At 39.1% G+C, this 24,368-nt stretch overlaps 1 protein-coding gene across 4 annotated transcripts in view; it reads right to left on the minus strand.

Annotated features, from left to right (window-relative positions):
* LOC121506478 (interleukin-1 receptor accessory protein-like 1) overlaps positions 1-24,368 on the minus strand; it is a 555,282-nt gene that overhangs the window by 485,534 nt on the left and 45,380 nt on the right. For 3 of the 4 annotated variants that reach the window (XM_041782312.1, XM_041782308.1, XM_041782310.1), the window contains one exon: positions 6,270-6,358. The exons of the other annotated variant lie outside the window; for it this stretch is intronic. The gene's annotated coding sequence lies outside the window, so the exon portion shown is untranslated. The remainder of the gene's footprint in view (positions 1-6,269; positions 6,359-24,368) is intronic. 4 annotated transcript variants of the gene reach the window in all.

Here is a 24,368-nt window from a genome sequence, read left to right on the forward strand (position 1 = left end):
TACCTCTATAGGCATCAATGACAATGTTAATGAGGTCCCTGTCGCATTCCTTTGATGTTTTACTGTTTCTATCAAAATGGTGCCTAAGTTGTAAATATCTGTAGAAATCATATTTTTCTAAATCGTACTTTTCCTGCAATTGTTGGAAACTTTCCAAGCTGGTATCAGATGAAATTACACAGTATGACGTAATGCCTTTTCGGGTCATTTCTCTAAATCTCAAATCCAGTTGTGCTGGTCTGAAATCCCTATCATGTTCGATCCACCTTAATAACCGTGCTTTCCTCTCCATGTGTGAATTACAGATTTCTTTGAACCAAATGTTAAGGGGAACTTTTGTAAGGTCACTCAAGTTACTTGAATATTTAGTCTTAAGGCTTTTATCACCTAACAGAGATTGAAGGGGGATATCGAGTTGACTCAGTTCTAGTTCCTTCCATTTTGCATCATAATCCTCATCGTACCAGTAGACGATATACTGTAATTGTGCTGCTTTGTAGTAACTCTCCAAACAGGGGAGCGACATCCCTCCTTCATCTTTTGGTAAGTATAAAGTTTTATAGCGTACCCTTGGTTTCTTGTTCTGCCAAATGAACCTAGATATTGTCCGATTCCACTCGTTAAACTGTTTAATTGGTACTTCCACAGATAGAGACTGAAAAAGGTATAGCATTTGAGGTAGAATCATCTTTATGGCTTCTATCCGATTATACAAATCAGATTTCAGGGGCAACCATCTATCTAAATCATTTCTAATTTTGTTTGTGATAACACCATAATTTGCATCATAAATATCTTTTAAGGTCTTGGGAATATTAATACCTAAATATTTCATAATCTTGGTTTTCCATTTAAATTTAAACATTTTGCGTATGTCTTTTCGAGGTGAATAATTAAAAGAGAGAGTCTGAGTTTTCTCTATATTTAATTTATATCCTGAATAGTGACCAAATTGGTTGAGGCAGGACATGAGTGCAGGCAGACTGGTATCGGGGTTGTACAAAGTCACTAGGATGTCGTCCGCATACAGACATGTTTTATAATCCCTTCCCTTGAATGAAATTCCCATAATTTTTGGGTCTTCCCTGATTTTTTGAGCAAGTGGCTCTATAAACAGCGCAAATAGGATGGGACTCAAAGGGCAGCCTTGCCGGCATCCCCGCTCCAAAGAGATTGTGCTTGAGAGACTGCCATTTATTTTAATCTGGGCCGTTGGTGAATTGTATATGGATTTAAGACATCCTATAACAGTATCATTAAAGCCAAAGCGCTGTAGAACCAAATACAGAAACTCCCACTGTACAGAATCGAACGCTTTTTCTGCATCAAAGCTGATTGCTAATGACTCCCTGTTACTTCTGCTCATAATGTCCATAAGGTATATTGCTCGCCTCGTGTTATCTTGTGTGCGTCTATTTTTGATAAATCCGGTCTGGTCCGTGTTGATCAGGTCCGGGATTATATTTTCTAGTCTGCTAACAATTATTGAGGTGAATATTTTATAATCTGTATTCAGAACAGAAATGGGCCTATATGAGCTGCACTCTGTCCTGTCTTTTCCTTGTTTCAGTATTACGGATATTAAGGCTTGTTTCCAGGATGGTGGAGTCTCGCCCCCTTTTAGCACATAATTAAAACATTTTAATAGCAATGGTGTCAGGGAGTCCCTAAAAGTTTTGTACCACTCTGCCGGCAGTCCATCCCCTCCAGGTGCTTTGCTTGTTTTCAGTTTTGAAATGGCCTTATCAATCTCTGCTTTTGTTATGTCTGTGGTTATCTGCTTGTTTTGCTCTAATCCAATAGATGGTAGGTCTAGAGAGTCTAGGAAATGCTTAACTGTTGAGGGTTCTGCTAATGTGGGCTGACTGTATAATTTCTCGTAGTATATTTCAAATGACTTATGTATTTCTTCTGGCCTAAGGCACATCTGGTTGGTGATGGGATCTTTTATTTTGGAAATGGATCTCTCAGACTGTTGTTTTCTTAGTCTCCAGGCCAATATTTTTTTTGCTCGTGGTCCATTTTCATAATAAGTTTGTTTAATATACTTCAGTTTGAGTTCAACCCTATCATTAAGTTTCTTATTTAGTTCTGATTTTACGACACATATTTGTTCCAGTAAGGATGGGTCATTAGCCTCTACATGCTTTCGTTCCAGCGTGTCTAGTTCATTTTCCAGGTCGTTCAGTTGTTCAGTTTTTCTTTTTTCTTTTGTGATGCCCACATTATAATTTTCCCTCGCAGTACTGCTTTTGCAGTGTCCCATAGAATACTTGGTGACACCTCTGTGTCACTATTAAATTCTGTATAGTCCTCAGTTTCTTTTTTAATGAAATTCTCAAATTGTTTATCATTTAGCAGAGTGGTGTTAAGTCTCCAAATGGTGTTTTTGGGCTGAGTATCTAGATGAAGCTTCATATATACTCCAGAGTGGTCGGATACATCCCTAACGCCAATGCTGCAATCTAGGACTCTGTGTCTGTCTGTTCTAAAAATGAAAAAATAATCAATTCGTGAATAAACTGCATGGGGGTGGGAGAAAAAGGTAAACTGTTTAACAGCCGGGTGAAAGTCCCTCCATACATCAATTAAGCCAGTCCTTTTAATGATTTTCTTAATGTGTAGTGATTCGGAGTTTATTTTTTTGGTCGGGTTTGAAGAATCCAGGGTAGGGTGTAACTGTACATTAAAATCCCCTCCACAGATCAAGACACCGGTAACTTCTGTAGCTATGAGATCAAATACTCTATCAATTAATGTCCTGTCTTTTTCTGGGGGTCTGTAAATGTTAAGTAATGTTACCTCCTTTGTGTCTAATGTTCCCCTCACCAAGACAAAACGCCCCTCTTTGTCTGTGATCTGTTTGGAGAGCTGGAAATTTACTTTATTTGCAATAAGTATTGCAACTCCTCTTGCATGTTCACTTGCATAAGAGGAGTAAAATGTATTTTTAAAACCCATTTTCTTAAATTTCTCGTGGTCTGATTCTACCAAATGAGTTTCTTGCCAGAAGATTATGTGTTGCTGCTCCCTCTTCATCTTGGCAATGAGCTTTCCCCTTTTAATTGGATTTTGTAACCCATTAACATTAAGTGTTATGATTTTATATTCCTGTTGAGACATAAATCGATAAGAGCAGTTGTTTTCTCCACCATGCACAACCAAGGTGACCTTAACATAAGAACTTGAATAAAAACAGTAACATGGAACTTGTAGGTTAAAAACACACGAATAAGGAAGAAGAAAGGAAAGAAGGGGGCTTCCATAACAAAAAAACCCATTGGGAGAGAGTTCTGGTTGAAGAGGGGAGCCTCCATTAAATGAAGGGTCTCTCCAGTGCAAACTGACATAGCTCAGTAAAGAGTATTGATGCAGTGCACGCTCGGAGTAGTGTAAACAAGCTCCCAGGTTGACGGTCTGGTGTTTTGATCCTGTTATAGCAAACTAAAGTGGTTCTCTTAAACTGGCATTAACAGGAGATTATGAAAAGCAAATCTACCACAGTGTCTCATAATAAATAGGTTCAGTTAGTTCTTAGCTCTTATGCTTGTTTTGTTCACTGGTGGTGTTCACTTTGGCGTGGGAGTTGTGCCTTCCACTTCACGGCGAAATCCACTGAGTTTTTTCCGTGCCCTCTCTCCGTGTGTGTCTGGGTTCCGCCGCTTGGCCATCACTGTCTCCCAGGATAGTTTATTCAGCCTCTCCGTCGGTGCCGCCTTGGAGGGTCCCTCGTAGCTGTTGTCGTCCGGTGCGAGCCCCCTCTTCCTCAAATCTTGTATGGCCTCGGTCACGCTGTTGTATGTGACGGGGCCGCCGTCAAAAAACACTCGAAGCTTCGCTGGTGGCGGAGTTTGAAAGCGGAGACCTTTTTCTTTTAGAAGCTTTCTAATGGGGGCATAAGCCTTTCTCTTCTTTTGCATCTCAGCTGGGTAATCCTGGTCAAAGTAAACCCTCTGTTGGTCGAGGCAGATCTCTCCTTTTTTCCACGCGGAGCGTAGCACCAGCTCTTTGGTTCTATACTCCAAAAAATAAATCACCACGGAGCGGGGGCTGACATTCTGCGGTGGTTTGGGACCCAAAGCGCGGTGACAGCGTTGTATGCCAAGCTCGAGGTCCTGGAGTGACAGCTCAGTCTTAATAAAACTTTCCATGAACTCCTGCAGGTTGTTTCCCTCTGCGCCCTCCGGAATCCCGTACACACGGATGTTGTTTCTTCGCGAGCGAGCTTCCAAATCAGTTAGCTTGGTTTGAATGTGGACTTGGTTGTTTAGAGTTTCAGCCAGCACTTCTTTCGCCCTGTCGGTCCATTCCTCCATGTCTGACACCCGTTGTAATGCCTCCTCCGCTTTGTCCCTTGTTTCTTTTACATCGGCCACGAGTTGGTTGAGCTTTCCGTTAACATCCTCTTTGAGGCTAGCTAAATCTTTCTTCATATCAGCAGAGAGGTTATCACGAAGGCTGCTGAGTTGCTCCTTCATGTCTGCGCGGGTGGCTAGGATCTCTTCGTGAATGGCCCCGATGTTAGCTAGCAGGCTATCCATAGCCATGTGTTCGCTGTGTGCGTCTTCGTTGACTTTTCCTGTTAAGTATTTCTCACCTTCTTCTTGTGTCTGGGTTGGTTTGCTGTTATTTTTCCATGCTTTTCCCCTTGTCATCATATATTTTACAACTAAGAAAAGTTAAAACAGCTCTCGTGTGGGAGATTTAGCAGACCGCTCTGGGAGCGCTTGTTCAACACGTCCGTTCACCTCGACGCCATGACCGGAAGCCCTAAGTTCCCTTTATTTTATTTTTAATGTTCAAACAGCACAGCTCTAAACTTTCAGAATGTGTACAAAGTGTTATAGCCTCGGATAAGTTCACAAAGGGTTCACGGGACTAACTCAGTATTTAACCGAACAGAAATTATATTTATAAAACTAGATGTGTTAATCGGAGACCACAGGACTATGTGTATGGCGATGAAACATAATCTATTGTCATTAGGGGCCTGTTAGCTTAGATATTTTTTTACCGGATAGTTTATCTGCTATTTTCCTTTAGAAATGGAGTGGTGTTGAGATTATATTCATCAGTAACTGAATTCTTGTGGTCTCTAACAGCCCGGCGTCTTAAGATCCAGCTCTTTAAACATACTCTAACAGCTGAGGCTCTGTACTGACTATGCTTTATCTTTCATACATTTTTCAGAAATCCGCCTGTCAGCCATTATTAAGAAACGTAATGCATGTGAAACCCATTTATCGGTCCATGCTGATTAAAAAATATCTGTTTTCTTTGCTATCTTTTGGCTTCAGGCATTTTGGAAAAGACATTTTCCTGCTTGGGTCTTTCACTTATTCTTACACAGCATCAAACCCAGAGATAGAGAGCATGACAGCCATAGTATCCAGCTAAAATATCTCGATCGCCCCCTTGTGGCTGGTGGCGGTATAGGGACTGAACTCACTGTTAGAGCCTAAAGATTACACCAATTCAAAAGAAAATAGAAATGTATTTTTTTAAATGTGAAAAATGTGACAAATGTTAGGGAGGCACGATATTACTGGTCAGGTATCGGTGACAGCAGATATCAAAATTTTTGCTGAAATGTACGGTCGATATTTTGCCTGTTTAATTCAGCAAATATCGACCGTACATTTTTTTCAATATATACTGATAAATTAGTGGAGTTTTAGTCTGAACCAACAGAACGATGTCAGGTGAGGTCTTTTTCTTTATTTATCCTCTTTCTTTAAACTTGAAAGTATTTGTTAAGGGCTAAAACTGTATCCCTGGTCATTCTTGAACCTTAAAGTGTCCAAAAAGACTGACATTTTTTGTCCGAAAAGGGTATTTAAATATCTGTATCGATAACGGTATCGGCTAAAATGAATCTGTAAGTATCAGCATATCAGATATCGGCAGAAACTCCAATATTGTGCATCCCTAATCTGAAACATTAGAGATAAGAATATTTCAACAAAAAACAGCCTGGATATATAGATTCTGTTTTTTCAAAATAAATAGAACCTTAAATTAAGCTGGCTTTCAAGAGGTTTGATCAGAAGACTGGTTTCATGTGGCTTATACAAGCTGATGCTGGATCGGTAAAAAGGGTATTGTGATTGTCAGTGACTCACTTATTCTAAGTGACTGACTCAACAATCTCAGTTCTTTCTTCACAGATGTCCATTAGTCTTAGCATGACACTTTCAGCAGGCCTTCAACTCCCATGTTAAGCCCTCCGTGGTAAAATTAGATACCTTGAGCGATGCTGAGGTACTTACGTAGTCGAGTGTCTAATGGAGTCTGCAAGGGGGAAAATGGATGGGTCAAAGATAGCAAGGCTTTCAACCGGCATGACAGAGTTCCAGTCCTGTGTGAAACACAGAGAGTGAAAGTTTATCTACCATTAAAGCTGTACTTTAGTGTGAAGGAGTTATGTGCCTAAAAGCTACCAACTGTCTTAAATAAATGGTAACAAAGAATAAAAATGCTAAAGGGTATTTTGAACCATAGGTATGAACAGGCAGGAGACAAAAATAGTGCTTTATTTTAAAAGTAAAACCTGAAATAGACAGTAAACCCAGTCACCAGTAGCCACGATAGTGACACTCAAATTTGTTTTAAAAGGTTGAAATCACAATGTCTAAGCAGCAATTGTTACCAATTTTCAACTCCTCCAAAATACTGTTTAAACATCAAACTGTCAGAATAAAACTCTGCATAAGTCTGACAACTTTATTGTTCAACATTGAAAGCATGGTTAAACTTATAATTGTAGCTGCATTATTTGCTGTGGTGGGTGAACTCCCGCCTACATAAAAACATAATTTCAACCATTATACTTTTGTACTAAAAGCATTTAAACGCCAAGCTGTGTGATGTTATCAAGAAGGTTCAGACAAATATTAAAGAGAGCACCTATTAACATTCTCCACAGAAGAATGAAAAGGCTGTTCAGGTGCAGATGCTTTGAGAGAGCAGCTCTGAAAACAAAGACAGATTTGAAACCTAACACAAAGTTTCTTTTTCTTATTGATGGCAGAAAGTATCAGACTTTAAAACAAGGTCACATGGTTATGTGTTTCACTGGTGACTGTGAAAAATGGCCCACTTACACAATCATTTCAGCTGCTTATGAATGATGAATATTGAGACAAAAGCTGGCTCCCCAGTGAAATTGAGTCTAAACAGGGAAATGTTCTCACTGCCTCTTTCATAAAAAACATTCACTTTTGAACCAGTTACAAAGATCTCTTAAAAATGGTCAATGATTTCTTTTACATGTGGTATTTTATGTAAATGCTCTTTTATTTCATGGCAATAAATCTTATCCAGTTGGAAAGCCTGTGTATTTGCCTTCAAAATGGCGACACATTTGTCAGGAACATGCATTTTTGGGATGAGCAGCAGAGCTGAGAATGTGGGGCGCACCCATGAAATACACTACATTGCCAAAAGTATTCACTCACACATCCAAATAATTGAAATCAGGTGTTCCAATCACTTCTATGCCCACAGGTGTATAAAATCAAGCACCTAGGCATGCAGACTGTTTCTACGAACATTTGTGAAAGAATGGGTCGCTCTCAGGAGTTCAGTAAATTCCAGCATGGTGCTGTGATAGGATGCCACCTGTGCAACAAGTCCAGTGGTGACATTTCCTGGCTCCTAAATATTCCACAGTCAACTGTCAGTGGTATTATAACAAAGTGGAAGCCATTGGGAACGACAGCAACTCAGACACAAAGTGGTAGGCCACGTAAAATGACAGAGCTGGGTCAGCTGATGCTAAGATGCGCAGAGGTCACCAACTTTCTGCAGAGTCACTGGCTACAGACCTCCAAACTTCATGTGGCCTTCAGATTAGCTCAAGAACAGTGCATAGAGAGCTTCATGGAATGGGTTTCTGTCATGGTTACTTTGAAAGTTTCATTTTATTTTTTGTGGACTTCCAGTTTCCGGTTTCCGGGAACTGGCCTTGTTGCTGGTAACTTGTCACTGCTTTCCCTGAGGTTCACCATCCCCCCACGGTGGTCTGTCTCTAACATCCCCTGTTTTATGGAACTTGGCCTCTAGTTTGGAGACGTTGCAACATCTCAACAAATACCTCTGCACCTTAGTTTTGTGGAACACCAGCTTTAAGTTGCTGTATTGTACAAGCCCTATCCAGATCAGTCAAACATGGCATGCCGATTCTTGGAGCAGACACCTGCTGACCACTGCAGCAGGGCCGATGCTCACAGGTGATCACCATTCAGGCACTTGATTGGGAGCACCTGGAGGTACCAGAAGAACACAAAAGTCTATAGCAACAACAAAATAAGCTGTTTGGCACTGGGAGAGAAGAATGAAGAAAGAATGAATCTTTTTCATTTTGCCTTTTATCACTATCAACTGTCTGATTTAGAAAGTATTCAGTGACCCTTTCAGATGAGCGGGTTGGGAATAAAAAGTATCTAAATTAATCAGTTTGCGTCATTTTTTGTCACTCTACAATAAGCATAAATTTTCATAATAAAAGTTTAACTGGTCATAAGGAAAAACTGAAGCACTGCAGCAACAAATAACTTTTTATTGGATTCAAACAAATGTTTTTAGAGTCCATGCTGCTTCCAGACACTCTTGTCCCCTTTTGAAAGGCTTTTATTCATTTCTACAGCAATTCATCACAAGTGATTTTCTACTTCTAAAATGAAATGTCCAGTCCTTTCTATTCCTGCACAAATTATGTTATAATGAAATCTGAATGATCGCAGGATGACTGAAATGCAGCACACAGCTGTCAAAATGTGTCACTCATCTACGATTAAGTGACAGTAAGGGTTAGCACTTTGTTTCCAGGGAGACAAAATCAATTCTCCATTAGCATGATCTTGAGAGTATTTCAGACAGGGAGCTTTAATAAATATACTGTACATGCTGGGAAATGTCTTTGCTTTTGATGTCTTGACATGCCGCTGTGTGCTTAAAATATGCCACAGCTTTTGGGGATGACCTCCTTCTGTCTGTTGTTCTATTACAACTTACAGTTGTGCACAAACACTTGAGAAATGCAACCAGCGTGTGGTGAAACGTGCAAGTTTTTGGATAAAAGGACACCGCAGCTACTTGTGAATCTACAGAGAAGCTATAACATCTTCCCTTTGACATAAAGTGTCTAAAATCGAGAAGAAAGGGGATCATAAAATACAAAAGAACCCAGATTTTTTGGCACAAGCTGCGAGACTGAAAGTAACATGGGCAGCGGGCCACAGACTAAAAAGAAGAGAATAAGTCTCTTGTGTTGACAGTCCAGTAATGTGATGAGTAGAAAATAGCCTCGTATAATTTCTGCAAGCCACACACTTTTAAGCTAATAATACGGCCTGTAATGAGCTACCTTTCTCAAAATAACATCTCAAATGTTGTTAAGTTCAATGAAAATTGATCAAATACAAATTATTCCACATTTTTTAGTGCCCTTTGGAGAATAGCTGTTTTGGTTTGAGGCCAAGTTGGGCCCATGGATCCCACTTTCAGCAGAATCTCCAATAGCGCTCTGTGAAGCTTTTGTTATCTTTATTGTCATTTTGCTGACAGAATTCCCCACTCAGCACAGGTACACAGATACGGCCCCGCATTTGTGGATAGCAAAGACTCCTTACAAAGCAATACCGGCTACACAAGTTCACAGGGGGACGTCTCTCTAATGATTTAGTATCTGAAGGTTTATCAGGCCTGTTTTGAGGGAGCTTCACTCAATTTGTCATTCCAACCAATTATCTTAATTTTTGCTCGCAAGGCCACATTCATGTCCTATTTGTTTATTTTTTGGAAACCACATTAGCTGAACCCTGGAGGCAGAGCTTGTGTTCGCATTAAAAAAAATATCATAAAAATATGTATTAGAATAAACAATCAGGAACCATCTCCACAAAAGGCAGGAGAGCTGCTGATGGACACTAGGGCTAAACTAATCTGTGACTGTGATTTAATATGCAATTATATTATTAGGTTCCTCTTCTTGTGTATTTTTCAACAAATTCAAGAAATAAATCATTCTATATCATAATTCACAATAAGTCAAGAACACTCTTGTTAACAATTTCCATTTTATTACAAAATAGATATGCAGGTTAACTTGTCGGAGAAGGCTCTGGTCTAAAGTCAAGCAGCATGCTTTGACTTTCTAGGGAGTCCAAGGCTAGAAACCTCCATATGGATAAATACATTTATGACAGTGTATATTGAAAACAATCAAATGATTTCAGAGGTAATTAATCTATAGTGGAATAAATCTCAATTTAAGGGTGCAACAAACTCTTAAGCTATAAAGGAGGAGGCTGGGGTGGAGGAGGTGAAGCTTTGCCAGCAGCAGTCTGGTGCATCAGCATAAACGCAGGCAGGGATTAGTGAGAAGTATGTCGTATTTAAATGGGCCGCTGTGTTGAGAGAAAGAGATGTGCGAACAGGTAGGCACAATTGTTATCAGCTGGCTATCAGCTGATCGTGACTGGGGCTAAGACTTCTACGAACCAACGGTAAGCTTCATCAATATTAGATAAAATAAACTAGGACAGAATTATTAAAAATAAATAATTGCAATTAATTTTGCTCATATTTCAAATTTCTTATTGATAATCGTTTTTAATTAAGAAAAACAAACATTTTATCTAGTAAATGAGGATTTTTTTGTAAACCTTGAATGTTTGCATGATGTGCATAAAATCTCTGCTGCAAAAAAGAATGCATTAAACTAGTACTTTGTCACATGTCAAGTTACAGGATTGTTAAAACTTCTGGGATTTGTGAACTGCAGCCGGCCATATTGCAATCTAACTGCCCTGCCCTTGTAGATCTTCAAGAGCATGTCAAGGGCTTAATGGCTGTTTGATTCCCATCTTGCATGAGAAATGGGGCACAACAATAGTTGCAAAATAATTATTTGTTCTTGTACAACTAGACTGCAGACAATAATTGTCAAAAGTTAGCTAAAGTATTTCCTGATGTCTCGAAATCTCCACGATAGCACATGAAAAGGAAATGCATGCTTCTATTACTGCTGTGGTGGAAAGTGTCATGCATCTGTCTGAGCCAAAATTGAACCAGAAGATACGCCAGACATGGAGACTAAAAGAGATCTGGAGCTTTTAACGGGAAAGAGCTCATGTTCTGTTGTTAAGCAATTTCATTCTCTAAACAAAACTGGATGTTAGTTTTCAGTCCATCTGTTTCTGTTTTTTGTGTCTTTTTTATGGTTAAGCTGATCATTTAATGAGCTGATTCTCTTGGAGACACATCCCACAGTGATTAGCTGATATTTCGGTGATTACAGATGTAGAACTCATGCCAGGATATATTTTCTTAATGCTCGACAGCATTCTGTTCTGATTTTTGTGGACAATTGTATGTGAAATTTATCAAATTGCAGTGTTGATGTTGAAACTCCAGCAGCAGCAGCAGCCCTCTGAGCCCCGAATTTGAGCTGAGTGTTTGTTTCCTCTTGTGTGACACTTCAGGCACATCACTGGCAGCGCTACAGTAAAAAACAGCCCCAGAGGAACGTTTGATGGTGTAATCTGCATACTGCTTTTCACGGCTTAAAGCCAAGGGAGCAGCGGTTTACCACCATGTTTACCATTCAATGTCCTACAAAATCCAATTCCCCAATATCCTGTCAGATAAACATGGGTAAACCCTTTATTGCAAGGACTGCTGGTTAGGAGACAGTGTGTTGTATCTGGAAGAGACACAATGAATAAAATCAAACTGTCAACAATTTTCACTGGGACTATTTATTTGAGAAGTAGATTCACCGAAAAACTGTTGACAGCGTGTTTTGTGGGCATTTCAAAAAGACTACAGCTTTGTTTCTTCACAGAGAAGCTGCTTCAACAAAAAAGGCCTCTTTAAAAATGCATTTTCTATTCTACTCTTCATCTGTACTGGGGCGAAATAGGATGGGCATGCAGAGGACTAAAAACCCTGACCAGCAACAGCACCTCTAGATAGACGTGTCTAAAGATAATAAAGATAATAAAGAAAGCACCGGAGTTTCAGGGCTGGGTCATTAACATTTAACTGTGCTCTCATTAGAGATGGGCCAGGGCAGACCCAATATCAGCATCACGTCTGATATTAACGTTATAGTTAGAGATCAGACTCACAGGAAAGGCTTATTCTCTCATAATTGCAAGTTTTAGAGCTGACGAGTGTCAAACTGTCACTGGATTCGGATGTTGAAAGTATTTATTTGTGCCCCTTTTTAACCACTTTCCCCACTATTTACCACTTTTCATCAATTTTTTCCACAATTTGGACCAATTTTTGCCTCTTTTTTTTTACCCGCTCTTGCAAATTTACATAGTTGTGTAATTTAAACCCATTTTTGTCCATCTTAAACCATTTCCACCCCTTTTTCTTTCTGTTTTTGTCATTTCTAAACCAAGTATTGGCTCCCTACCTGTTGCTGCCTATGTTGACCCATTATTGCCACTCTTGACCCATTAACCCCACTTCTGCCTATTTTTCTGCCTCAGTTAGCACATTATTGCCAAATCAAACACTTTCTACAACTTTTCTACAACATTTTTTGCTACTTTTAAAATACCATTTCACCACCTTTCTGACACTTTCAACATATTTTAGCTATTTTAAACCTATTTCAATTCTGCTGAAATAGAATAAGAGGGATTTTTACTGTCAAGAACGTTATAAACTATGGCACAAGTGAATAAAAAATGTCATCTGTTGCTTTTCATTGAGTTTAACCACATTTAATTATTTGTCACATTATTTCTGCCCATTTCTGCCTCATCTAACTGATTTTTGCCAGTTCAAACCAATTTTTCCACTTTAAGTACCTTTTTTATACCAACATTTCCACCCATTCATGCTCCTTTAAACCTATTTATGCCCTTTTTTATGCCATTTTACCACTGTATTTTCCCGTTTTTGCCACTTTAACCCATTTGCCAGTTTTTCCCATGCTTTGTCAGTTTTCTCAAATTTTTGCCCTTTTAACCAAAATCTGCTACTCTTAAAATACCATTTCATCACCTTTCCCACCAATTTTTGCCATTTTTAACCAATTTTAGCTATTCTAAAACTATTTTGTTTTAAAGAGTAGAGGTTTTTATTTTCAAGAAAGATATAAACTACGGCACACATGAAAAAATAAATTATATTTGTTGCTTTTTTGACGTTTTTAAACCCTTTCAAACACTTTTTTCTGCCTAGTTTTGCCACTTCTAAGCCCCTTGCCCTTGTCCGCCTGTTGTCGCCTTTTCTGACCTTTAATTGCCTCTGTTAACATTTTTTTAGGGCCAATTTTCACCCCATGTTATTATTTGTTATTCCCATTTTTGCCAATTTAACCAATTTCTGCCCATTTCTGCTTATTTTTCTGCCTCAGTTGACATATTTTTGCCAATTTCAACAAATTTTTCTACCCATTTACCCACATTTCCACTCATTGTTGCAACTTTAAACCCATTTCGACCACTTTTAATCCCCTTTTAGTACATTTTATGCCCATTGTTGCCCCTTTAACCAATTTTTGCCATTTTTTGGTTATTTTTATGCCACTTTTATCTTATTTTTGACAGTTCACCCCTTTCTGCTACTCTCAAAATCCCATTTCACCACCTTTTCCACCATTTTTTTTACATTTCTAACCTATTTTAATTCTGTTTTTAAGAAAAGGGATTTACATTTTTAAGGAGGCCAATTCACTGCTGCAAAGAGAATTTTAAAAATATGTTTATCTGATGAGCTGAGGTTGAGAACCACTGCTATAGAGGACAAAACTCATATTTTTCGTTGAAAAGAGGCCAGATGGATCACTTTTGACACATTTGATGCATTTTCTAAAATCCTAAAGCTAATTGGTTTTAACAAGACAGACTTGTGCAGAGTTTAGGTGTGATGTTTGATCTTTAATGGATTCTTAGCTGCGCTCTTATCCAGTTAAGTGTTATAGACAGATGAATCATTAGGTTAACATTGATGGGAGCACCAATAATGTGCCTGTTTTATTCTTTCCACTATTACTCTTGTATACTTCAAAAGCTGCTAATTAGCAAATACAGCTTGTTCTACAAATGGATACCAAAGCACTTTTCACGCTGACGATCTTAATCGTGTTCAGAGTCGACATTTCTGTGTTGACTCTGTAAAAACTGTTTAATAATGCACAAGTTATCAAATCTACAAAATGTAAGACTCAACCATTTCTTGGCCATGTTCAAACTATTTCAAAATAAGAAGAAAACTGACCAGAAAACTAAGAAAAAAGCTTGTAATTGTTTCAAACTCAGAGTCTGCTGGTGCTCGAAGCAATTATCAACAACATTTCACCTTGGATTCCACATCTTGTGCGTGGGAGAAATACAGCAACAGGTGAGACTCTTTGATACCGACTTCAAAGTGTGAGGTGTGGGAATTTCCTCTGGCTAACATACTCGCTACATGCCATCCTCGCAGCCATACTTAAGACATTTACCCATGATCAACAGCTGTCCCCTGTGATACGAGAAGAGAGCTTACACTGAAACCTTTGTGAGATAGAACAGGACAAGAGTGTGGAGCTGAATAACCGCGGGGCGCCTGCTGTGAACTCGCAGTAACAAGCTGCATTGTTCCTCAGACCAAAGGACTGAGGCTTGGCTGGAGCAGAGAGAAATGAAGAAACATTACAGAGGGACTCCTGAAAAACACCTCAGTTCTGCTCCAGTGAAGTGGAAGGCAAACCAATTCTTAGTAGATTTGCATAACAGACCTCGCATAACTTCCTCTAATTTGCACTCCCTAATCAGCAAAGTAATCACAAATACATGCAGAGGCTCCGGCGTATAAAAAGATTTTGTCAGTGCAGTTCAATTAGACAGCTTCCCCATGTTCATAAAAATCCAACGACAGAACGAGTGAGAGAGTCTAACAGGTCGCGTTGAGGAAAATATCTGATCAATAATTCAGAGTAAAGTGAGCTCTCCTGCTGATCGTCTAACAGGAGAGTGAGTGAGGTGGAAAATAGGGATATTCTGCATGAAGGCTTGAGCTGAGAAAAAAAACTACTGAGTGGGTGGGAAATCACATAAATCACCGTGGATGAAAGAGGAGAAAGCATGAAGGAGAAAAACTGATGCACAACACCTGGGATGAGAAATGTCTTCTACATGCATTATCAAAAGTTCTCTCCAGGTATCTGACAGGTGACACTATCTAGGTTGTTATCAGAAAACGTATTCACAGTGAGGCCGGTGCTAGCAGACAGAACAATAAAAATTATCGCTCTAAAGTAAAATAATATTCTTCTATCTGCAGAAATACAAAGAATATTCTACAAACAATCAGCCCAGCATGGTTTTTGCTTTGTTAACAATCTGCAATCAGAGCTTATCCCCGTCTCGTTCACAGCATTTTAATGCCATCTCATTATCACACATATTACATCCAGCCTCCAGGCACAATTAACACTAAAAGTAATTAGGATGTCAGCTTTCTGCAATATATGTATTTATTAAACATCTGGTAAAGAAGAAATTATTTTTATAGGCTCATTCTGCATTCATTCGGAGCAAAATCAGAAAGTGAATGTGTTACTATGGAAGCAGATGGGAGAATCTGATGGGGGTTTTGTTTGTTTCAAATATTTGGACTTTTATAGAGAGCTGCATACATAAATGACTTAGAAGATTCATCTAATATATACTCTACTGAGAGGAAATTCAGTTTTTTCACTTTTGTGACAAACTACAAGGAAAAGCTAAAAGACCTTCTAAAGCAGGGGCGTCAAACTCAATCACAGCAGGGGCAGAAATCTCAATTTAGGTCTAACCTGAGGGCCAAATAGGGAAAACATTTTTGTTCTTTTAATTTTAACCATAAACTGTAAACGTTATTTTCACAAGGAAACAACTAAGGGGAAAAATTGATGACAAATGACTTTTTTAGAGTCAAAATGATAAGTTTGAGAGCTCAAAATCTGAGATAAAACATAAAATATTAGTTCAAAAGGTAAGAACACAAAAACAAAAGTCGAATTATTGTTTTCAAAAGGCAAATATATGAGATAGAAAGTAAACATCATGAGTTTAAAGGTCAAAATATGAGATAAAATCCAAAACCATTTGTTTAAATTCAAAATATGAGATAATATTCAAAATATTGAGTTTAAAAGGTTGAAATATGGGATTAAAAATACTAAATTTAGACTTAAGATTTAAGATTGTGACTCTAAAAGGTCAAAATATGAGCTAAAATTCCAAATCATGAGTTTAAAAAGTCAAAATATGGGATTAAAAGTCAAAATTAGGAGTTTAAAAGGGAAAAATATGAGACTGAAATTCAAAATTGAAATCTAAAAGTTCCCAATATGAGATAAAAAGTCAAAATCCTAAGTTTAAGTCAAAATTTTAAGATGCAAATTGAAAATATTAGCTAAATGAAAACACAAAGTCATGTCCCTCCCTCCCTCATTTTTACTGTTTACTTTTTCAAATTTTTATGACTTAAAGGATATTTTAAATCTTCAAGGGTACATTTTTATTTCTATACTAAATGAAATCTGCAGACCTCAGACCTGCGGGCCAGGTAAAACTGCACCACGGGCCGGATTTGGCCCCCGGGCCTTGAGTTTGACACCCCTGTTCTAAAGGATCCATCCATCCATCTTCATCCGCTTATCCAGAGCTGGGTCGTGGGGTACCAGGCTAAGCAAGTCCACCCAGACATACCTTTACCCAGTGAGACTTTCCAACTTTTTCTGGGGGATCCCAAGGCATTCCCAGACAGACAGGATACATAATCCCTCCAGCTGTTTTGGGTCTTCCCCGAGGTCTCCTCCGAGCCAGATGTGCCCAGGATACCTCCATGGGGAGGTGAACACTAAGGCATCCTGATTGGATGCCCGAACCACCTCAACTGGCTCCTTTTGATGCCAGCAGCTCTACTCCTAGCCCCCCCACCCCCCACCGGATGTCTGAACTCCTAACTCTAAGGCTGAGCCCAGCCACCCTCCAGAGGAAACTCATTTCGGGCGCTTATATTTGCGATCTCATTCATCTGGTCATTACCCAGAGTTCATGTCCATAGGTGAGGGATGGGAGGTAGATCCACCGGTAAATTCAGAGCTTTGCCTCTCAGCTCAGCTCTCTCTTCACCATAACGGTCCGATGCTGCACCAATCTTCACTTGAACTTCTCTTGGAGCAGGGACTCACTCTGCACCTCCCTTTTAAAAGATGATTACCCAAATTTTTGGCTCGATTCCTTCCTCTGATTATGTGACGGTTCTTTAAACCAGTGGTTCTTAACTGGTCTGGCCTCAGGACCCATCAGTCTGCCTTATGACAGATCGCGACCAAAGTTTCCAAAACATTTTCAACAATGCATGTTTACTTAATTGAATATGTTGCCGTTTGGAGCCTGATTGGACCAAAACACCTGATATACAAAAAAAAAGGGACGAAACTGACCAATTTTAGACCCTCTTTCCCCATCATTATGTGACAATTTTTGCCAATTTTCTAGAGAACGTCTTAAATTATTTCATTATCATGGGAACAGCAGCCATTTATTGCAAGAAGAGGAGGTAAATAAGTTGAAATATCGATCAAACATTTAAATTTACCCAATTTCACAGTAATACTGGGTAAATTAAAAGGACTTTAGGACTTTTTGCCACCAGGTTTTTACAGACACCTAGTCACGACCCACTGAAAACTGCTGGCCCACTTTTGTGTCCCACCAGTTGAGAACCACTACTCTAAACAATCCTGACTTATTTTCTTGTGGTGTAAGACGAGAGACGGTCAGAGCTGCTCTGACTTGAGATTGTAAATATTAAATATGCACAGTATTCATCAACATAAGCGGGATTGTCCAGCTGATTGGGGAGGAAACCGACCAGGGAGGAAGCACAACAAACACAGCCACGATAACAATCACAAACACGAAGCATAAACGGAGGACAAACTTTGTGATTTGCAACACAATTGTTAATACAGCATGCGCTGTAACCATGCCACAATCAGACTGAAAATGCTACTGCCATAGATGAAGCAGGTAGCTTACAGTTAGCCACATTTAGCTTGTTTAGGATATACTTTGGGACTTTTTTCCACCTCCGCTATTCAGAACAATTTTCTAACACAGTCCAACCAGGACTTGAACCAGCGACCCTCCAATTCCTCCTCCAACAACAAACGATGTATCAGCCACACATACTGGCAGTTTAAATTATATATTGGCCTTAAATATCAGCGAAATGTAGCATCAGCTATGGGTGGTTTCTGACAGCGCCATACATGTAACACAACTACAAGACTTCCCAACTCTTCTCTCAGCTCTGGTTTGCATAGGAGCAACATGGTACTTTTTACAGTAAATATGTAAAAAACAATGTATATATCAGTATGGGTGTCAGCTAAAATGGTTTGAACATTTCAGCATATTGGATATCTGCAAAAATCCAAAACCATGCAATCCTGCTGCAGAGCATGTACACCAAATAAAAGAAAAACATCCCTTTATTTTTCAGCGAGGAAGCCAGTGTTTTAGCACGGTACATTCATGACCCACAGCCTAGCGTCCCTGCTAGCAGTCCAGCTGGTCTCTCCTTAAAGAGGCCGCCCTGACGACATCTCCTGTGGCTAACGACTACCTCATACAACCCTCCTCAAAAACGACCCCTTTAGCTCCCAAACCCCTAAAGTGTGTTTATGTGTTTATATGGGGCAGCTTGGTTTCTGTTGTCAACTCTGATGATGTATTTGGTGACAAGCTGCTTAGTGAATATGAGGCCAAAAACAAACTGTACGGGGGACGTAGCTCAATGAAGGGCAGAGCTACTGTCATTTCCTCTTTCTAGATACCACTCAGACAATGTCTTTGTTAAAAGTGTCCAAGGGCGAAGTGGAAATACGTGACCCTCTCTCGCCTTTTTCAACGGAGGGTTGAGCTCCAGCACTTCTGCCAGTGTCAGATGCCAGCATTGATAAAGCCAGAGGCAAGATGGCAACTGTCCACCCTGGAGCCTGCATTTTAAAACTGCTCCTGCCTGCAGCTTTCAGATGGGCACTGACTGCATGGAAGAACTCTGTCACAGGGAGCCTTTTGTTCTGCCGTTCATGAGGATCCAAAGGTTTTATTTAACGCACACTTCAAGATAATAGAAAACTGCTTTTATAAAGGCTTACATTTGAGGTAGATATGAGATCTCTCTAAAAGGCCTAATGCTAATTTTAATCCCCTTTTGAGTTTCTGTCAGCCTTATCACCACAGCTCTCAGGCACTGCTGAAACTAACATCTACAGTATAACAAATATAGCCATTAGGTGTCACACAGCTCAACACCAATGCTGTCACACTCCAGCCACTTGGTAAACACCCTGAAGACACCCTCAAGCCACGTTTCATGGTCTCCTCCAATCTCAAGATTGCAGATTCTTTATCTGCAAAAAGCAGCTGGAAACTGAGCTTTCCACTATCTGCATCAGACGCATCAAAGGCTATTCCATGACTTCATCACTGCGCTGCGTCACTCTATTCAAAGGCCAACACCATGAAAAGAAAATACAGCTGGAGGAAAACAATATAGATTTTCTGATGCTTGAAATGAGAGCATAAATCAATCAGACTTTATTCCACACATGTAAGTAACTCATAGAAATCAAAACTACTTATCCACACAGTCGTCAGCTTCCACGTCGTTTAGTTCAGCCAATGCTCACATTGTTGATCCATTTCCCCAAAAAATGATTCTAACCTCAAAACTCAGAAGCCTCATTGAAAGAACTGTTCCCACTTTAAGGATAACTCTTATAAAGTTTGTGTGGAGCTTCCCTCTGGCACCATGCCATCTGCAGTTGAAACAGCAGCAATTAAGCTGCAACTAATAAGCCAAACATAATGATCGGCTTGTCATTGATTCCAATGTACGGTGATAATGGCTTTACAGAGCTATTATCGCTCATCAACTTGTAATCTTCTAGACAAAAACAACACATTTCTAGGTTGCTGTGAGAGATAGCGAGTCCTCTTTAGGTCTTGTCATGGTCAAAAGAATGTTATAAATTTCAATTAAGGCTGTCTGACCCTTTTAATATTGCTCATTGAAGCTTCGTAAACCACATGCCTGAAGAATTCTAACTTTGATAATAAAGAGCAAACAATATCAGTGAATGTCTCATACCTCAGCTGTAGAAATCGTCCTAAAATTGAGAATTTAAATAGTAATGGATAAAAGGTGGGAAAATAGGCTAAAAGCAGCAAAAAGGTGGGAAAAATGGACTAAAAGCAGCAAAAAGGTGGCAATCATTGACTAAAAGCAGCAAAACGGTGGCAAAAATTGATTAAAAGCAGCAAAAAAGGTGAAAAAATTGACTCAAAGCAGCAACAAGTTGGCAAAAATGGACTAAAAGAAGCAAAAAGGTGGGAAAAATGGAATAAAAGCAGCAAAAAATTCAGAAAAATGGGCTCAAAGCAGCAACAAGTTCGGAAAAATGGAATAAAAGCAGCAAAAAATTTGGAAAAATGGGCTCAAAGCAGCAACAAGTTCGGAAAAATGGGCTAAAAGCAGCAAAAAATTGGGAAAAATGGGCTAAAAGCAGCAAAAAATTGGGAAAAATTGGCTTAAAGCAGCAAAAAGGTGGGAAAATGGGCTAAAAGCAGCAAAAAGGTGGGAAAAATTGGACTAAAAGCAGCAAAAAGGTGGGAAAATGGGCTAAAAGCAGCAGAAATGTGGGAAAAATTGGACTAAGAGCAGGATAAAGGTGGGGAAAAATTGACTAAAAGCAGGATAAAGGTGGGGAAAAATGGACTAAAAGCAGGATTAAGGTGGGGAAAAATGGGCTAAAAGCAGCCAAAAGATGGGAAAAATTTACTAAAAGAAGCAAAAAGATGGCAAAAATGAGCAAAAGCAGGAAAACGGTGGGAAAATATCCACAAAGTAGGGACGCACCATACTGGATTTTTTTCCGATATCCAACCTGGACTTCCAGGTGAACGTAGGGATAATAATGAACCCACATGGCCATCCTTGGTCCAGCCTGGGGCTTCTTTCCCAAACGTTTTTTCCACACTCTCTCATCCCTGTTTCCAACTCTATCCACTGTCCTTCTCTGAAATAAAGGCCAGAAATATATTTAAAAAAAAGAACAATGAAGCTACAGCAGACTTCACAATAATTTAAACAAGAAAATCAAACAATGATAAGTATTAAAGAGACAGACACACTCCCTCCTTCTGCCACCAGTGTGAGATAGATCTTTCAGTGAGTATCAAATGCTTATTTGCTGATGGGGGGGCATCTGTCAAACGGGGCCCAACAGAAAGCACAGCCCTAGGCATAATGTAGGTTTAACAGAAGAAACCGTCATTAATGTGATATTTCATGAGATAATTCAGCAGTTATCTGAAGACATGTACCAGCTGCTGACTGGACAGCAGGAGATTACCAACAACAACGAGGCTCATCCATTGAGGACTACGCCAGTGGCAAAAGGCTCGACCTTAGGATTAAAATCCATCACTTGAAACATCTCAGCAGCATGTCAGTTAACTGCATCAACAGGCTATTTTCCTCATAAGCTGTCAGCTTTTTATGAGGTTTAATTGAAGGGCAACATGTCTTTAACTGTACTTAGTCACCTCTCTGCCCTCATTACCAGATTCCTTCAACAACACTTCTGTCATGTGTGGTCACATCATTGGTTGTCAGCAGAATCAGCCAATGGAGACCGCAACATGTCAAAGGAGAGAGCCCGCTCTCCTTCAGCTCTCTTTATCTTGTCCTCCACACACTCCACCCTGTTTGTTCACCACACAGCCAGCTCCTTTCTCCCCCTGATTTTTTCTGCTGTATAGGTGTGCAGCTGCAGGGGATGCATACTCTCTTTACGTGTGAGTGTGCACGTGTGTGGGTGGGTTACAGTACTGCTTCCGCTTTGAACTCTTCACAACGATGGCCAAGCGTAGCTCTGATCCATAATTTATCTGGCATGAGACCTGTGTGTGTGTGTGTGTGTGCGTGTGTATGAACGTGTGGGTCATGGAGAAAGTAGGGGTGGAGCAGGCTAACCTTAAAAGAACACCAGGAAATAAAACCCCCAATAAAACAAGACTAATTTTAAAGGAACATTCACAACATTTTGCGATCAAAGGTTGACGTGCAGGAGTGAAAAATCATTTACATCAAATTAGGGGGAAAAGTCAAATAAATCAGAGTTTAAAGCAGTGATTCCCAACCTTTTTCCTTTGAGCCCCGCGAGAAAAAAAGCCAGAGGATATTAACATTTTAGTTCTGTTGCCTCAGTTCCTTAAATTAGCATAAATGGCTAAGCCACACAAAAACTGACACATTTACTCCTAAGGACCAAAAGTGTCCCATTGAAAACCAGTGAAACCCTCAAACATTTATCTTAAAATAAACGAATGCATTCCTTTATGTTTCCATTTCATTTTGGACTTTGCGCTTTCAATTTTAAAAAATTATACTTGTCCACCAGATGGCACTACTTTTTCCCATTCAAAGCATATCTCAAAATGTTACCCATTTACTGTTTTCTGCAACGGGGCCTTGCTTTAAAATGACACGTGTGTCACTATTGATGGGGATAATGGTTTGTGTGTGTAAATAAAAAAAACAAAATTTTACAGCTGATTTTAGGAAGCTGACTGTTTTTGCCCCTAGGACCACAAGTGTGAGTTTCTGGCACTGCAACATAAATAAAAAAGATGATAATAATAGGAAAATATGCCTTATAATGGGTTTTATAGAAATTATTTTATTTTATTTTATTCTATTTCCAATGAAAAAGTGGAGTTAAAATCTCTAAAATATAATCCATACCTGATATTTATATTTCAGGCTGGGGGGGGGGAGGGTGTAAACATGAAGCTCAGACCTTTGACAAATTTAAGTAGTTAATTGACTTAACAGGTGTGCAAAATTTGAAGAAAGAATGACCTGGACGGATGAACACATGGATGAAAACAACCTTAAAAAATAACAGCGATCATCTGCACAGAAGCATAAAAAGAATTCAAACAGTAAATGATCTAAAAGTCTTTAAAAGACTTGGTATTACTGAGTACTACTGGTCCTTTATGACACGTTATCTTCTGTGACTCTGCTGTTATAATCTGGAGAAGTGCCACCACATGTCTGCTTTGTGTTTTAATCTAAACGTCATTATCCTGCCAGAATGTGCATATGTACTTCTGTCTGAGCTTATTTGCCTTTTGATATTGGAGCTTATGTGCTCATGAGCTTATGTGCTTAAGTACTTATGTGCTTTTATATGTTTATGTTCTTTGGCATGTTTTCATTTAAGGTCCTTTAATGCCGTCATTCTGCTAAAACTGCAGACAGTCTATAAAGCTCTGTCTCTTGTCAGGGTTGATGTGCGATTCCTTGAATCAAATTTAAGTCTTTTTAAAACCTTTCAAACCAAAACAGAGAAAAATATTGACTTTCATTATCCTACCTGTTTTCCTTCTCTCTTATGTTCACGGCTCGTTTTAAGCTGTTGTAAATGCTGCCATAATTGCTGAGAATCGTCCTTGAATGACACAATCCAGTCAGGACTCAGTCTAAAGTTTAGGACCTCTCAGGATTGAATATTAAACATTTTAAGAATTATTTAGGTTTTAAAACATAAATCAAATAAAACAAAAATCCAAATTTCCATAAAATTCAACATAGCCTATATATTTTTTGTATCTCATTTGATACATTATGTGTTTGTGGTAACTGATAATCCACTTGAGGGCATTTTTATCATTTTTCAGACTGTATTCATAAGTTTTTTTAGTAATTCTTAATCATATTGATTAGATTGAGGTATCATAAAAGTATGTGTCAAATATGATACAACAGGGTTTAAGGGGTTAAACACAATGTATGCCTTTTAGGGGCTGACATCAATATAAAAACATATTTCCACTTCTATTGTTTTTCAGCTCAATTTGGGGTTTTATTTTTGATATTTTTACTGATATTGGCTAAATTTTTCAACACCTCTATCTTTATTACATAATTTTCACTTGATTGTGGACCTTCTATTGCTTCAAGAAAATAGATTCTTATATTGCACCCTTTTTAAGCCAACATGTGGCTCACCATTAGTGAGAAACCATGCATACTTTGAGTCAGTCTTAAGTTCTAGCTGTAAGTTGAATATGGCGTAGAACCAGCTGGTGCACTCTGACCCTGGTACCATGTGATTCCTGTCTCTCTTATTTCTCTTCATTGATGTGGAGCAACAGACAGAAATACGAATGAGGCGACAGGGGGTGCTGCAATGTGCTGTCAGGATACTACAGTAGGGTTCAATGTAATTTATCTGATTTCCTCACTGCTGCTTGCTTGCTTCACATGTGGTTAGGACACTTCCACTG

The sequence above is a fragment of the Cheilinus undulatus genome, linkage group 24, assembly GCF_018320785.1.
Source record: "Cheilinus undulatus linkage group 24, ASM1832078v1, whole genome shotgun sequence".
Lineage (NCBI taxonomy): Eukaryota > Metazoa > Chordata > Actinopteri > Labriformes > Labridae > Cheilinus > Cheilinus undulatus.